This window comes from Cupressus sempervirens, chromosome 9, assembly GCF_028749045.1.
Source record: "Cupressus sempervirens isolate cs-2001-9-10 chromosome 9, ASM2874904v1, whole genome shotgun sequence".
In the NCBI taxonomy this organism is placed as follows: Eukaryota; Viridiplantae; Streptophyta; class Pinopsida; order Cupressales; family Cupressaceae; genus Cupressus; species Cupressus sempervirens.
This window is the reverse complement of record NC_143126.1, coordinates 506,808,040-506,824,213: the sequence shown is the minus strand read 5'-3', so window position 1 is coordinate 506,824,213 and position 16,174 is coordinate 506,808,040. Positions and strand designations below refer to the sequence as shown.

At 35.6% G+C, this 16,174-nt stretch overlaps 2 protein-coding genes across 7 annotated transcripts in view; one reads left to right on the top strand and one right to left on the bottom strand.

Annotated features, from left to right (window-relative positions):
• LOC149539561 (uncharacterized) overlaps positions 1 to 16,174 on the top strand; it is a 250,070-nt gene that overhangs the window by 19,777 nt on the left and 214,119 nt on the right. The window lies entirely within an intron of this gene.
• The window catches only part of PES1 (Esterase/lipase/thioesterase family protein), a 201,828-nt gene that overhangs the window by 8,863 nt on the left and 176,791 nt on the right, over positions 1 to 16,174 (bottom strand). The window lies entirely within an intron of this gene.

Here is a 16,174-nt window from a genome sequence, read left to right as displayed (position 1 = left end):
TCTTGCATTTTTGTCACCACAAAATGTAGGTAACAGTATGAAACTTTTTCAAATTAGTTTCGCATTTATCGGAGTTTAGTTCATTATTTAATTGGTTAGTATTGATCAACCAATTGATATAATGAACTCTTCTACTGAAGGCTTTTGTCAAGTCTTTTTCGTTTTCCTATTTGTCGAGCCTATGCTTGATTTTTGAGGCCTTTATCTTCCTTTTCTTTTCTTTTGAGTGTGTGCTTCTGGGTTTTTAGTCTTTTGGTTTTGCTCAAGTCATGGCTTTCGGTTTCCCCTTTGATTTGATCTAACCTAGAGCTTAATCGGAGTTGTCAATCAAAAGATATGACCATTTAGTGTCCAAAAAGTGGACTTTTTTGATGCAACAACCCAAAAAAAATAAAATATCATGTTATATTTTTAATTTGACATTCACTTTTTGAAAAATATAACTTAAATTCACTTTGTTATGTTTTCAAGTTACTTTATCAATTGAATAACTACTTAAAGTAACTATAGTGCACTTTATGTTATGTTTTTAAGTTGAGTTTACTTTTTGATTTTTCACTCAAGTGACTATATTAACTATATAGTTCAATTTAATTTTTAGCATTTAAATCAAATGTTCTAATAAATATTACTTATTAAATGATATTTACATGTTATATTGATAATATGATGTGTAAATATAATTTATGTCCCATTTAAGTAATATTTTAATGAATTTAAATTGACATGTGCTAATTAAATCACTTAAAGTCATCAAAAGTGGACATTTTTCATGTTACTGCATGTAAATTTCAATTTAGAAGTATAAAGTCATCAAAAGTGGACCTTTTTGATCCATTGCATATAAGCTCACTTGAAATGTGCAATGACATCAAAACGGTGAGCTTTATAACTTAACGTGCCATTGCACCAAAAAGTTGAGTCTTCACTTAAAACATGCATCCATATCAAAAATGTGAGTTTTACACTAAAAGTGAGTTTTTAATATATGCTTTCACCTCCAAAAGGTGAGTTTTGCATCTTAGCATGTTTTAAAATGTGCATTGACCATAAAAAGGTGCATTTTGCATGAAATCTCATGTTTTTGCCCTTCTAAAACCCGTTTTGGAGAAAAACACATGCAAAGAACTCTCATGAACCCATTTTTGAAGATTTTGATTGATTTCTTTCATGGTTTTTCTTGAAATATTCTCCAATAGGGTTGTTTTGCCAATCCATGGGTTTTCAAACAATGAATGTGGATTTTTCTAGCTAAAAAACATTATTTTTGACTCCTTTCAAGGACACATTTTTGAGAAAATCACCAAAAATCTTCATTTTGGGCTCGCGTTTTGGCAAGAGGAGGAATCGATTTGGCATTTTTAGTGGTTTGCATTGCATCTTGGCTCACATTTTGGTGTTTAGAAGTCAAAACATTTTTTTCATGCCTTTTATGGATCATGTTTTTGCTGAGAATGCCCAGAAAATTGGGGGGTTTTATCCACTTTTATGCGTTTTGAAGTCACGTTTTTGCATTTGGATCGATGTATTAGCATTTGGGGAAGTGGTTTTTGCATTCACAAGTCAAAAATGACTCAAAAACATGTTTTTTTTTGCCACGTTTTTGCCAAAACGGCCCAAATTTTTGCATTAAAAAATCACGTTTTTGTTCAAAAAACTCAAAAAATGGCATTTCCAGCCCATACCTTTGATCAAGAGGGGTTGTTTTTGAGTTTTAATGCATGTTGTTATCTTTGGAGATCATGTATTTGGCATTTTCATGTCAAATTCGACCCTTCATTGCTCATTAATATTTGTTGAATGCAAGCATGGAAAAAGTCAACTTATTGTTTGAGAATCCAGATTTGGAGGAGATTTGGTCTTCAAAGTCCATGATTATTGCTATTTTGGCTTTTGATCTCCGAGTAAGTGACTTTTTCAAACTTGCTCATCAATTCATGCTTATATTGCTATTTCAATGCATATTTTAGCTTGAAGTTGCACACTTGTCCATATGTATGCAATGAAAAGTGCATCTTTTCTTTAAAAATGATGAAAACTCTCATTTTCACACTTTTGGAATTCCCCAAATTCCAAATTTGAATTTGCACTTGAAAACAACTTGCTTGTTGACATGTTTGAGTCTAAGACCAAAGGCATGTGTTTGTTTTGTGCTTGTTTTTCGTTGTTTTCTTTTTCATTTTTCTTCTTTTGGAAGAAATTGCAAGTTCTTTCCCAAGAACTTGAGCACGTTTCACTTCACTCCACTTTCCATTTCATGCAAGAGCATCACTTCATTCCATTTCCATCTTTCCATGTCACAACACTTCACATCTCATTCTTCACATGTGATTACATGTATTTCCATCCATTGTCCGCACATACATGTAATCTCATTTCCCACTTCCATTTTCACTCATCTCACTTTCGCATCCACTCACATGACACAATTACATGAAAAGTCTTACATGTAATTGCATCTTGAATACCTATTTTTGACTAGAAGTCACTTTTAAAAGGTCAAAAATGTCATATGCATGTTTTCCCATGTATTTTAACTTCACCTTTTCACCAGGACAACTATAAAGTTCATTTCACCTCAAGGCACATTGCATTCCTTCCTTCCGTATGCACTTACACCTCCATGAGCAAATAAATGTCATTTTACTTCCTTTGTCATTACACATTTCATCTCATCCTTCATATGCACTTACATGTAAGCTCATTCTCCATCCGCATTCGCATGTCATCTCATTTCCCATTCCTCATTACATGTAATTCACTTTACGTGTAATGACATCTAAAGAACCCTTTTTTTTTTTACTAAAGGTCACACTTTTAAAGTCAGGTTATCATTTTCACACATTCCCATGCGCCAAGCACTTAAAAAAAGAGTTAAAGCTGTTGATCGAAAATTATTCTGAGTTTACATCCGAACATCGTCAAGAAAGTTTTCAAAGTGTCAGAGAATCCAGAATGTGCAAATCTACAAAGGAGAATTCATGATAACTTGAACGAGAAAAACTTGATCACATCAAGATTTCAAATGACAACGGACAATTCATCAAAGAGAGTCAGAGGTTATCAAAAGATACAAGATTATGGTTATCAAAGTGAATGCAGTGACATAAAATACAGGAACTCTTGATCCAATGATCATCCGAGATAGCATCGCCAAGTACAAGACCCTTCAAAACAATCCCTAGGATTGTTTCCTTCTTTTCCATCTTCTTTCTTCTTCTTTCATGTTTGTAATTGAAGAGAATGTATTGCATGAAAATGTGTAATTACATGTAATACGACTTACATTTGTAATTACATGTAATGCGAGTTGCATATGCAGTTCCATGTAATCCAATAATTTCTCTCATTAGTTAGACTAGGTCAAAGTTGGTTGAGTTGCTACCACTTTTTCCTCCATCTTTTTCTCAACTCCCGTGCCTATATAAAGGAGTGTCCCCTCATTGTAAAAATCATCTTTTGTTGTATATAAGAAAGCTCTACCAAACTTGTGCAAGCATAACTTTAATTGTGTAGTACGAATTTGGGAGAAAAGTGAATAAAAGAAGCAATCGAATTCAAAGTTTTGATTGGAAGCAATTGTAATAGAGAAAATTAGAAGCTTTGACTGTAATTTGTGCCTATTGTCTTTGATTCATGTTATTATTGTGTGTTCAATAATAGAGCATAGTGATTTAAGAAGCAATCGGAGCCAAAGCTTTGACTAGGAGCAGTTGTGGCAATACATAGACTAGGAGCTTTGACTGTAGCTTGTATTACCATCTCAAATTCACGAAAAATAGTTAGAATTCCCTACTTCTGGAAGTTTTTGTGCCCCAATGGTAGAGGTTATTCTCATGGAATAAGTTAAAACATGACTTAGAGCCAAACTGGTACGCTTTCAGCTAGCCTTTGAATTAGCGTTGGTTTATCGGTATCACCGTTTACAACTTTAGATAGAAGTGTGGTTCAAGGTTTCATCTTGCCCATCATTCGCTCCGCGGGTAAGTGGATTCTTTCCTGAAAGCTAAGAGGAACGAATATTGGTGACAACTCTTACAAATCTTTTAACTTCTTGCTTATCTTGAGTTGATTCAAGGAACGGTCAGAAAGGGGAGCCTTCCCGTTAAGGTAGGAGAGACTCTGTCTCACACACTATGGCTGGCATCCTATTTTGCAACTGGATTTTACCCAAAACTGTTGGTTGCAAAGTATCCACCCAACAATATCTACCATAAAATGTTTTAAGGTATCTACTATTATGTCCTTGGATAACACCGGATGCACTTGTCCTCCATAATGAATTTATGGTATCTCCTTAGGTAGCATTGTATGTGCTTCCCACCTTCATGGCATGTCCATGGGTATCACCATTTGTGTTATCCACCACCACGAAAGATTTTTAAATCATCTACAATTATGTCCTTAGATAGCACCATATGTGCTTGTCCCGCATATTGGATTTACGATATTTCCTTGGGCAGCACCGTATGCCCTTCCCACCTTCATGGCATGTCCATAGATATCACTATATGTGTTATCCACCATGAAGGATTTTAAGGTATCTACCATTATATTTTTAGATAGCACCATATGTGCTTGTCCTCCATAATGGAATTACAAAATCTCTTTGGGTAGCACTGTATGTGCTTCACACCTTAATGGCAGTTTCACAGATATCACTATATGTGCTATCCACCATGAAGGACGATAAGACATTTACCATTATGTCCAGATAGCACTTTTACCATTATGTCCTTGGATAGCACCGTATACACTATCTTCTATAATGGATTTATGATATCTACCATTACGGCATGTCCTCATGTACGACCACATGTGTTACCCACCACAATGGATTTCTCAACCATCATTGTGAGATCGTCACCTCACAAAGATATTCACATCACAAGTACAAGGAAAATCTCTATAGATTGTCTCAAGTAGTGTTATCATGGTGTCACACACATGACATCCATCATAAACCATATTAGAGGGTGGAATAAAGGATTTCACCTCATACTTCTTTCTCACAAAGAATGACTCATTATAGACATCTCAAGGAATCATTGATATTGAGACTCCCTCTTAGTCATTGCTTCGTTCTCCATAATATCAAATCTATCTAAAAAATGCACAAACTTCACTACAGTAAGAAGCTTGATGAGAATATCAATCATTTGATCCTCAATGCTTATGTACTTCAAATGGATAGAATTCCTTGCACCATATCTCTATTATAGTGATACATGCTTTGTTTTTCATGAACATAAAGATAGAGTCTGCAGATCACTCTCGGTGAATCCCATTCTCACCAAGTATCCATCTAAGAATATCATGAACTATGTGTCCACATAAAGATCTTCCAGCCATGGACTCCATTCATAAGTTATAGTCCTCTAATTGGTCATTGAAGAATCCATCTTGACAGGATTTACTTCCTCTAAATCAATATGAAGAAGATCTTCAAATGTCAAATGAAGCAAATTCTTTAGTTGCTTCCTCTAACATGAAAGCATACTCTTTTGATATGCTTTTAGATATTTTGTTCTTCAAAGATTTAAAATACTCAATAATTCAACAAATAATAGAAGCATGTCCTTTTTTCAATAGACACATCCTTTCTTCCAATCACATCTCTTAGCGGCATTTGTCTTTAATTGTATCTTCTTAATGAATAGACTGCAACTAAGTGTCATCTAGAGATAGTACTCTTCGAACCCCATAAAAAAAACGATATTGAGGATAATTAGAGTTAATGTACCAAAGGACTCAACAATAACAGTAAATATCTCGCTTCTTTTGAAAAAACTCTCATAAGAATAAACTCCCTACTTTAACAATTCGTCAATGACAAGTATCTTAAGCATCCCTGGTTTTGATCTTTGTATTATGTCTCAGATGACTTCATTTTGAATAAAATATAGATGAGTAACTAGACTCCATCATCGAAAGCTCAAGCACTACATATATCAGAGTTTGTGGGAGTCTCAAACTACACAATATGCGCATGCCACAATAGAATGGATTATAATAAACTCTTGTTGGAGATGTATAGTATCAAAGTGATGGCTCAAATGATTGTCAATAGAGCAACAATACATACCACCTGATGACTACTATATTATATCCACCAATTCAATAGATAAGCACGCTTTAGAAATACAATGGGGTTGATATTCATTACTCCCAAGCTGACATAAGCTCCACCTGAGAAGTGCATCAAAAGTTGTGAACATATACTTGATTTCACTTGACAAGTTTTTCTTCAGCATGATTAGGAACAACTATCGATGGATAATGTGTGATCGGCACTAAAAGTTCTTAGACCCAAAGATCATGTACTCACATGAGAAATAGAGTAATTGCTAATGATCTCCTTGCTAATTGTTTGGACTTTAGTATTTATTATTCTGAATAATTCCTATACCATTTGGAGTCTTTTGGACCATGATTATGACACTTTATTTACTTTCCATCATACACGTTCCACCTCAATTTCAAGATTTCGCAAACTACAATTACAACAACTATAAGTTCAATAGTTCTTTGGCATGGAAACTTGTTGGGATATGAATTAGCGTATTATCTCCTCGTACTCAATGGCATGAACATAATTTGTATATATCCATTGCTGGTTCAGAAATCTTTTCATTCATATGGCAATCAATTGTGTCATTCCTTTGACTAGTTTCTAACTTTTGTAATGTCCGCCAACTTTATAATTGCAGCATTTTGTTTAGGTTCCTTAATATATGTAGGGTTTGCAAGATACATTAGAGCCTTCACTTTATTAACCTTTCAAATATTCAATTACAACTATGATACCTTTAGTTTATTCCAGAAATGAAACGTCACTGCAATCATATAATCTCTCCCTTGTTAGAATGTAATCAGACTATACATTTCCAAGAAATATTGCCATTCACATATAAAGTGCCCGATAAAATATCATATAGTATGGTTTCAACATTTATTTCTTGACATTAGAGAAGAGGCATTGAGTTGCCAAATGTTTAAATAAACACCACTACGCGTTGCATCACAATGTTCCCCAACAACACTTCAAATATTTTAAAATAAAAAAAAACTATACAATATTGGACAATATTTATCTCCAACTCCCACAAAATCCAAACTCACAAAAATATTAATGCAACTATACAGTTGTGATATACAATCCTCCTCCCTTCTCTACCATTTCTTGGAGTAAGCTCTTTGCAGGATGCTTAGTGCATAGTTATATGAAGTATCATCATAGGGGCAACCATTTTCATTCTTTCTAGGAATTGCAAGCGATGACTACAATTGCTTTTCACCATCATTTGATATTTTCATGTCCTCTGTAATTTTTGCTTGCTTTTTTAACATGATTTCTTTTGCAACATATTGTCCAAAAGATATAAAATGTTCCTACATGCGGTTGAATCACCGACAAAGAATTTGCCAATTTCACCTGTGCAATCTTAAAGTTTTCAAGCATAGCTCTCCAATTGAAAAAAATTGGTAGGTTGAAACTGAAGAAGAGTATCTACAACTTCCATATCCACCATCTGTAGGTCCAATACTATAGATTTATTGAGCAAAATCAGTGATACAAAATCACCAAAAAATGTCCTACGATGAGTTCATATAAGTTGTAGAATACCCTCGTTTACACAACCTGACCAACAGTTATTAGTTTCATATGGGTGGTGTGATATCCTTGTAGGCCATTGAAGTGGAACTCTCAATGACAAAAATGACATGATGAGGAACATTTATTGAACACCTATAGGAAAAATCATGGAAGCTCTGCATATGATTTTGCAGGCCAATGGAAACCATTCGACCAACTTTAGCAGCCTAAAAATAAAACACTATAGAAGGCTCTCATCAAAATTTTTAAGTTCTAATAATCGCCTTAATCAGCATCAATAATTTCTTATAATGTTTTAAATTTTTATTTATGATCGGTAAAGGACGAAGCCCTATATATTATAAGAAATTTCTTCACAATTTTATTGATGAGATCAATTATAATATTTTCACCTTACAAATAATAGGCATAGGATCTTAATTCGCTCTGATACCATATTGAATATTTCAGTGTATTCCTTTTTCCTTTTCGACATGCTTAAAGGGAGACTTATTCTTACTTCATATATGTGGGTGGTGCCCATTGTCACCAATACACACCACACTCTCATATATATTATTATCATATAATATGATAATTATCAATGATTAATATAATGTAATATAATGATTATCATATGATTATATAATATTATATTTTTTTATTTTATTAATATATCTTCAATTTTTTTTATATAATGTAATTACTGCTAATACAATAATTATATTATCACAAACTTTATATTATCTATGTCAGCTTGAAGGAATTTAACCATAGCTATAACAACATCAACACTTTTTATATGCAATAACACCTTTATTAAAAAATATATCATTTAACATGTGTTATTGGGGTTTTTATGTGCTTTTGCATATATAAATCTTATTTTTATAAACCTTTGATGAATCTAAGACTTTATAAGGGAGGGAATTTGAACCCAATAACACATGTTATTGCATTCCTAAAATCCATCTATACTTCTCCTATAGAGGTGTTTGGACTTGTAAAAGCATATGATGTGGTTTTATAATCCACAAAGTTAAAAACTCATGTTTTTCATTTCTAAAACCCATAATTACATTCCAAAGTTCACATTAATGGCTCCAAGGACTTGGGTGGCAATTTTAAGCATGAAAGCACATGCTTTTTAACTCAAAAAGTCCGGTTGACTTTCATTGAGCAATAAAGTCACGAAAGACGGTGATTTTGATGATCAAAACCCATGTCTTTCATTGGTAAAAACATGTCCATACTTACCTTGCAAACACAAGACACTATGGTAGTGATTCTAGGTATCAAAACATGTTTTGGGCTCCCAAAAGACCGTCTTTACTCATTATTGAACACGTTTTGGACTAAGTCTACTTGGGTGGTGATTTGCAAGGGAAAAGCACATGCTTTTGGTTCCTAAAACCTGTTTTTCTTAGATGTTTTCCAGCTAAACGTGTTTTGGCCAAGCATTCACACATTTTTCTTCATCAGTCTTCAAGTTTGGCTTCTCCAATAGTGGTGTCTTGGCTTCCAATTGATCAAGGATCAATCTAAGCTCAACAAACCTGCAGATTTAGATGTGTTTTGCCCTCAATACAGCTCATTTAGGGCATACTTTTGGTAAAAAATGCCTCTTGTTTGGCCATTTTTCTTCATCAAATCCCCAAGGTAAGATCTAGGGCATTATTTATCATTTTCAGCTTGTTTATCATTCTTCTCAAGCTACATTTAATGACCTATATCGGTTTTTGGATTATCATTACACATTGCATATGATTTGGTCAAAATTATTGCTATTTGTATGCATTTTAATCCTCTAAGGGTTCGGATTTGGGTATGGTTCCATGGTTTCAGGCAAAAAAAAAAAATTCCATCTGGGTTCATGGGGGGTCGTGAGTATATATATATATAATAAGAGAAACAATAGTTAGGACTAGGCTCGACTGCCAGTGTGGTTTCCAGTTATTCAATATATATTTCAATTTGGTGTGATACTTTAAATCATCTTTGTGTTAGATTGGGATTAATTCAATTGCTATTGATATTTAGTGTCACATATTTTATTTTATTAATGGTCATGTTGAATATATATATATATATATATACACACACACATATATTTGTATGAGCTGTACCATTTAATTTTAAAATATATCAACTTGTAATTTACTAATGGTATTGTTATACCATTTTGGCTGATTGTAACTTATAACAGTACCATACTAGTAAAATGCAATTTGATATAATATATACACAAATTAATAGGGGTATAATTAAGACTGATCTTGGCTAAATTGCGTATATATATACATACATACATACATACATATAGCTGTACCATAATTAAATAAAATAAAAATATAGCTTTTTGTGTTTTTAGCATACTTTTTGGCTTCATTGGTTGTGGGTCTTTACGGTCCTTGAGAACCCACAAGGACCCACCGTCTGTGGCACAAACCCTTCCTAGACCTGCCACAGACCCAATGTGAATCTGGACCTGAGAAGGACTCGGACCCAAAGCCAACTAGCAGGTCTGAACCCTGCAATCTAGCTCTAACTTCCTAAACTTGGTGAGCAACCGATTTTGACTCAAAAATGCTTTCATTTTTCAAGGACTGTGTCAAAATTTGAAATCTATTGAAGTCTCGTTCATGCAATCTTTTTAAATCTGAACATCATATGGATTCATTTTCACATTCATTTTCAGATTTTGCATAAGAGACTAAGAGACTTCTTCCTTTGCTTCTTGAGGGAAAGAGGTAAGATCTTTGTCAATTGCGTAGGGCTATGTTGTATATATGTTTATTCTTTTGTTCTTGCAAATCATTTCATTTTCATTTTCAGATTTGCATGATGTATGTGATGTGCTCCTATCTTCCATCTTATTTCTCCAAGTTGTATATGCAAGTACTTCACCTTGCTTGTATATGCACATGGTATTAAAAACCTCGTTCTTGAAAAAGAACATCGAAGAAAGAGAGCTCATTTTGTCATGTGCTTTTGCATTCAAAAGCCCCACTTCCATGCTTACATGTATTACCATCCACACTTTCCATACCGCTGCCACATGACTTAAAATCTTAGGATGGTGGTTGCTTACACATACACTTGAAATGAGAACACAATAATTCGTTATAAGTAGATGTTTATCATCCATTTCCATACATTTTCCACACAATAACCCTGTTATCTGCATATGCAATCACACTTAAAAAAAAATTGCTTTTCAGTTTTTCCAACATAAAACACATATTTTTGAGCCTAAATGCATTCATTAATCCACTGCTCCAAGAATTTCCAGCCATACCTCATATGCAAAAGTTCCGAAATTTATGCTTAACCACTCAAAAACATGCAATGGATCTCCCTCTTGAAGATGTACTTATGTTGTGGAATTTTCACATCACAGTTGCTTGCGCACACAAACTTGCCATGACAAAGAAAGTTGGACTAGGTAAAGGTAAAGAAAAGCACAAAATAAAGTATCAAAATCATAATTGCATACCTCCTTCACTAGTCACCTTGTATTGTGTAGATAGTAGAGATACCGATATTCTCACACTTAGATATCAAAGACTTTTTGAGGAGAGTAGATGTTGCTGCTATAGGTGAGACATCACACATAAAACAAAGTATTATTCATCCTTGTTTCTACTTTTCCTTTGACTGGCCCACAAACCTGAGTTCGTGTATGCTTGTGCAAAGAACTTTGATCTTCCCTTAAGGACTATTAGAGACTAAGATGGGAAGACCATCATCAGTCTCAGCCCAAAAACCATTGACAAAATCTTCTAAGTTTGACCCACTCCAGTGATAACCAACATCACAAAACAAAAAGCCTTGGAGAGATGGAATATTGACATTGCAAAATCTAGTAGGTATGTGAATGTTAATTGGTTGATAACAAGTGGCCCAGTCTTATTAGATCGCCAAAGGGAGTGTGTCGTTATGATTTCAAAGAAGGGATAAACGATCTTATCACACTACTTAGTTGCATTGGTGGACTCAAAGAATCCAACACCTTTGATTCATGGATGTATAAGTACATTTCTCTCATTGTTTTCTCCAAACAAAAAAAGATCTTTTGGGAAGAGATGATCAATGATATGTTAACGGAGCAGCCGTCCCAAGTCACTTCAACTGGGACCTTCTACATGAACTCATACCTAGCATACATTTCTGCTGCCCTATGTTCATTTCCGGGCCTATCTGCAATGGGTGATCACATGGTAGTGCTAGTTTGGGAGTATTATGATCAGATTACCTTGAGGTTCGGCTGGATGCACTACAGGATGGTGCAAGTAGCTTTCTATGGGCATTATATGTGCTTATTCAACAAAGAACTTCCAAAGAAGCATGTATTTGACGAGGCTTGAGCTAAGGTGAATGACTTTATTTCTTCAGTTTCCCAAATTCATATATATGAGGGTTGGTTATTTCAGAGATGAGCCGCATACTCTTCCAAGATACCCCACAAATAAGATTATCCTCATGGAGTTGGCAAGGCAGCTAATGGTAGTATAGTCTTACCAATATTCCTTGCATAGACCGGGTGTTGGGATTTCATCAAAAAATCCTTTAAAGGTTGGCGGTTATACACTACATACAGTGTCTAAAGCTAAAAACACGGATTTCGAGCTTTAAAGGATTAATTTGAAGAAATTCATCTCACGGGCTTGTTTTGATGGGTAGGGCATGAATGACAAAATAAGGAAATTCTATATCCATGTCCACCATCTCGAAGATATATGGGTTGATTTGTACACAAAGATTGACACTCACCGGATGGACTATTGACAGTTAACTCTAAAGCAAATTGTGGACTTCAACCTCACAAAGATCCCTATAAGTTGGAGATGATGATGAAATTATGGATCCAGAATACAACAGGCATCATGTGGATAGGCTACCTATTTCATCTTTGTCCTGGTCATCAAAGGAGAGTGTTTCCATATAAGATCTTTTTCAGCCTTTTCTTGCCAATACAAACATTTGGTTAAGGAAGAGAGGGCTGAAATGTATAAAGATCAAGCCTAGGAGAGATTTTGATCCTTCTGATCCAATTGGTTTAAGAGTTGAAATGAGAGGCAAGCAAAAGGATGGCATTGAATCTTCAGCGACAACAATTCCAAAGCTTAACATCAAAGGTGGCAAGACAATGGGACATGTGCTTGAGGTAAAGTCCGTAGAACCTCAAAAGTTCACATTGACCTAAGTGATGATGAACTTCCCTCGCCACAAAGGAAATTCTCTCTAAGGGTACCTCCCCTTCCGGAAGTGTCAATTTCTACAACCCTTATTGTTTATGTGCCAACCTCAAATGAATCATTGGATTCACCCTTGTATAAGGCCATGAATATTTTTCCTCCTAAGCCAATGCCATTTCATATGGATCCGATTCCAATCACACTAGATATGCCTATCTCCTCAGTCGCTCCTACTGTTTTGATAATGGAGTAGTATCATAACTTTGAAATTGCGTTTAATGCTTACACCATGTGTAGTACTAATGTCATGGCTCCATCCATAACATTCATGGGTACTTCATCAACACCGTTTGAGTAGTTCATGGTAGAGGTCACACATAGTAGCCCAACTCCAATGACAATCATGACTAAAGCTACAACTATTGTGACCATAGTTCTGCAACTGATCCAGTATCCACTATGGTTACCACTATTGCTGCATGGTTGTCTTCCTTCACACTTTCTCCTTGGCTCACTGTGATTACTCAAAAGAGTAAGGAGGAAGAACTTCCACTTGAGGAGCATGATTTCAACATGGTTACAAAGGATAAGGTTCCGAAGACCAAAAAGGAAAAAGTGGTGTAAAGGATCTTAGTTGGTGATGATAACACCAAATATACAGAGGTAGTTGGGCCTCTCATTGAAAAGCCAATGGTGGAGATGCAAACCAATGATTACAAGTTCACCGCAATTGAACTTGGTAAACAATCTTACTTGGCTTGTCAACAAGACGTGTGCAATTCTCTCAAGTTGCTCACCCAAAAGAATGAAAAGTTGTGAGAAAGGAAAAACAGGTTCAAAGAAGAGAATGCCAGATTGCACAACATTATTGAGAAGATTAAGGCCTTTTCTCTAATAGCAGAGTCATCAGAGCATGACGTGTAAATTGAGAGGAAAGTTGATGGGGAGCTTCTTCCTTTTAGATCTTTCTTGCTCTCGCAAGGCTACTTCTAGCCTTCTTAGGGTCTCTTCTCTAACACCAACCTAGAGGATTCTCTCCTAATCCCCTTTTACCAAGAAACTCTCCTATCAATTCAAATTTCACTCCTCTAACTCCAAAACCCCAACTATGCACCTTTTTGGCCTATCAAGCCAAAAGTCCACCAAATGCTCCCAACAAGGCAAAACTAAGCTTAGACCTCATGAGGTTCTTGACATTTTTCAAGCCATTATGCAACATCTTTTTGGGTCTCACACACCCAAAACCCATTCTTGCTCTGTTTGACCTTGTAGCCCAAAGAGCCCCAATTAGCCCTCCTAAAAACAAGGTTTCTTCAATAACTTGTTAAAACTCTTAACAAGCCCTATTGATGCCTTATAGACTTTGTTTCCAATTGAGCTAGGCTCAAGGATATTCTAGGTCTTAGGCCTCCATGGTGTTCATACAGTACTTTTCTAGAAAACCCCTATTTTGAGGGTTTCAAGGGCGATTACAACAATCCAACTTATAAGATGGCCTAACCTATGCATCTGACCTTCTCCTCTGGTTTGTGGGCACTTGACACACTACTCCACCATTGCCCAATCAAGATTGGCACATACCAATCCACTGTTAATACTAGAACTCACTTGCAAGCATCACTGCACCTTGCCAAGCCTTCACTAGCTTGCCTAGGGCTCACTTGCAAAAATAGCAAACTGACTCTTGAACCCAAGAAAAACCTTATGTATATAGTATAAAAAGGCTACAACTTGAATCCCAAAAGCCATTAGATTTGAGCCGTGGGATTTCAAGCTTTGCCCATTTTAGTGTTGTCTGCTCAAAACCAATTAGCAGGAAGTTCAAAACTAACTAATTTTCAAAACTTGCCTAAATGCATTCAAATGCTCACACCAAATTGCACAAAGTTTCTACATGCCCTCAGTCATGTGTTCCATTCAGTACAGTGAAAAAATCTATGCAAGAAAACAAAACCTTCAATCAAAAACCCTGTTTCCTATCAGCAATTTCTTGTTATTTCATGAACTATTCGTACATTCACATAACCAACCCCTATCAATGAGTTGGATGATGCTTATATACCCTTTCCCTAACCACTCAAACCTTTAGGCCAAGTTACAAACTCTCGTTTTGGCTTTTTCATGAAAAGTGCAAAAGTTGTCATTGCAACTTGACAATTTTTGGTAATATGGCTTCTTAGCCTTCTAAACTGATCTAGTTTGATTTCAAACCTCCAAGAATGTTCCAAGAAAACCTAAAGACCACTCCAAATCACTCCTTTCTCCAATTTAAGGCATTCTCCCATATTTTGCCTTTGACCAAATTTTGTCTTATAGTCATACTTAGGTCCTATCTTCTAAGTTCATGATTAACACTTCAAATCTAACTATTTACATCTCTTAGACACACCATAGGACTTCATCATTAGTCCTTATTCATCAAATGGTTGGCTAGACCATTTACAACCCAAAATTTCTTTTAGGGATTTTCCCTTCCCCAAGGTGCTCCTACACCATACTCCCCTACAAGAAGAAGAATAAGGTACCTGTGGTGAGAGGAACTCCTTGTTGATGCCATGCTTCTTGAAGTCACTCTCAACTAGCCAAGTTGCCTCAGCTTCAGGGGTATCTTTCCACTTGACCAGATGTTCCTTGTAAACTTTGTTCCTTGTGCTTTTCTTCACCCTAGAGTCCAGTATCTTCTCCACTTGTGGTTGCTGCCTTTCAGGTACTTGCAAGTCTGATATGTCTTTGTTGAGCTCTGTCTGATATCGCATTTCATCAATAGTTGGACCCTTGTAAGGTATCAAACCCTTAATATTGAAAATGGGAGAAATGGACATGTTTTTTGGTAAGTCAACTTTGTAGGCATTGGAACCATACTTCTCTAGCACCTTGCATGGCCCAATCCTCTTCATTTTCAATTTGCTTGGAATGCCCTTCTATAGCCTAGCTTTATTCAAGTAGACCATGGCGAAATCTCCTATTTGAAATTGTAAGTCTCTCCTCCCTTCATTCTTCTTTTCCTTCAACCTTTGATTTGCTTCCATCAAGGTCTTCTTAACCTGATCATGTCTTTCCTTCATGGACTGAACAAAATCCTATGCATGTCCACTGATGGTGTAATGTGTTGGTAGTTCTCTCAACTCCATTATGCCCCTTGGATGTGATACACACTATTTGAAAAGGGCTTAATCTAGCTGTTTTGTTCTTGCTATTATTATAGGCAAACTCTGCCTGAGGGATGACTTGTTCCCAACTCTACACATATTCTTTAGTAATAGGTTCCCTAGGACCTTATTAATGACCTATGTTTGCCCATCTGTTTGGGGATGGTAGGCAGAGCTATGAGCTTAGTTTGAACCCAATCTTTTCCATAGGGTCTTCCAAAAATGCCCCA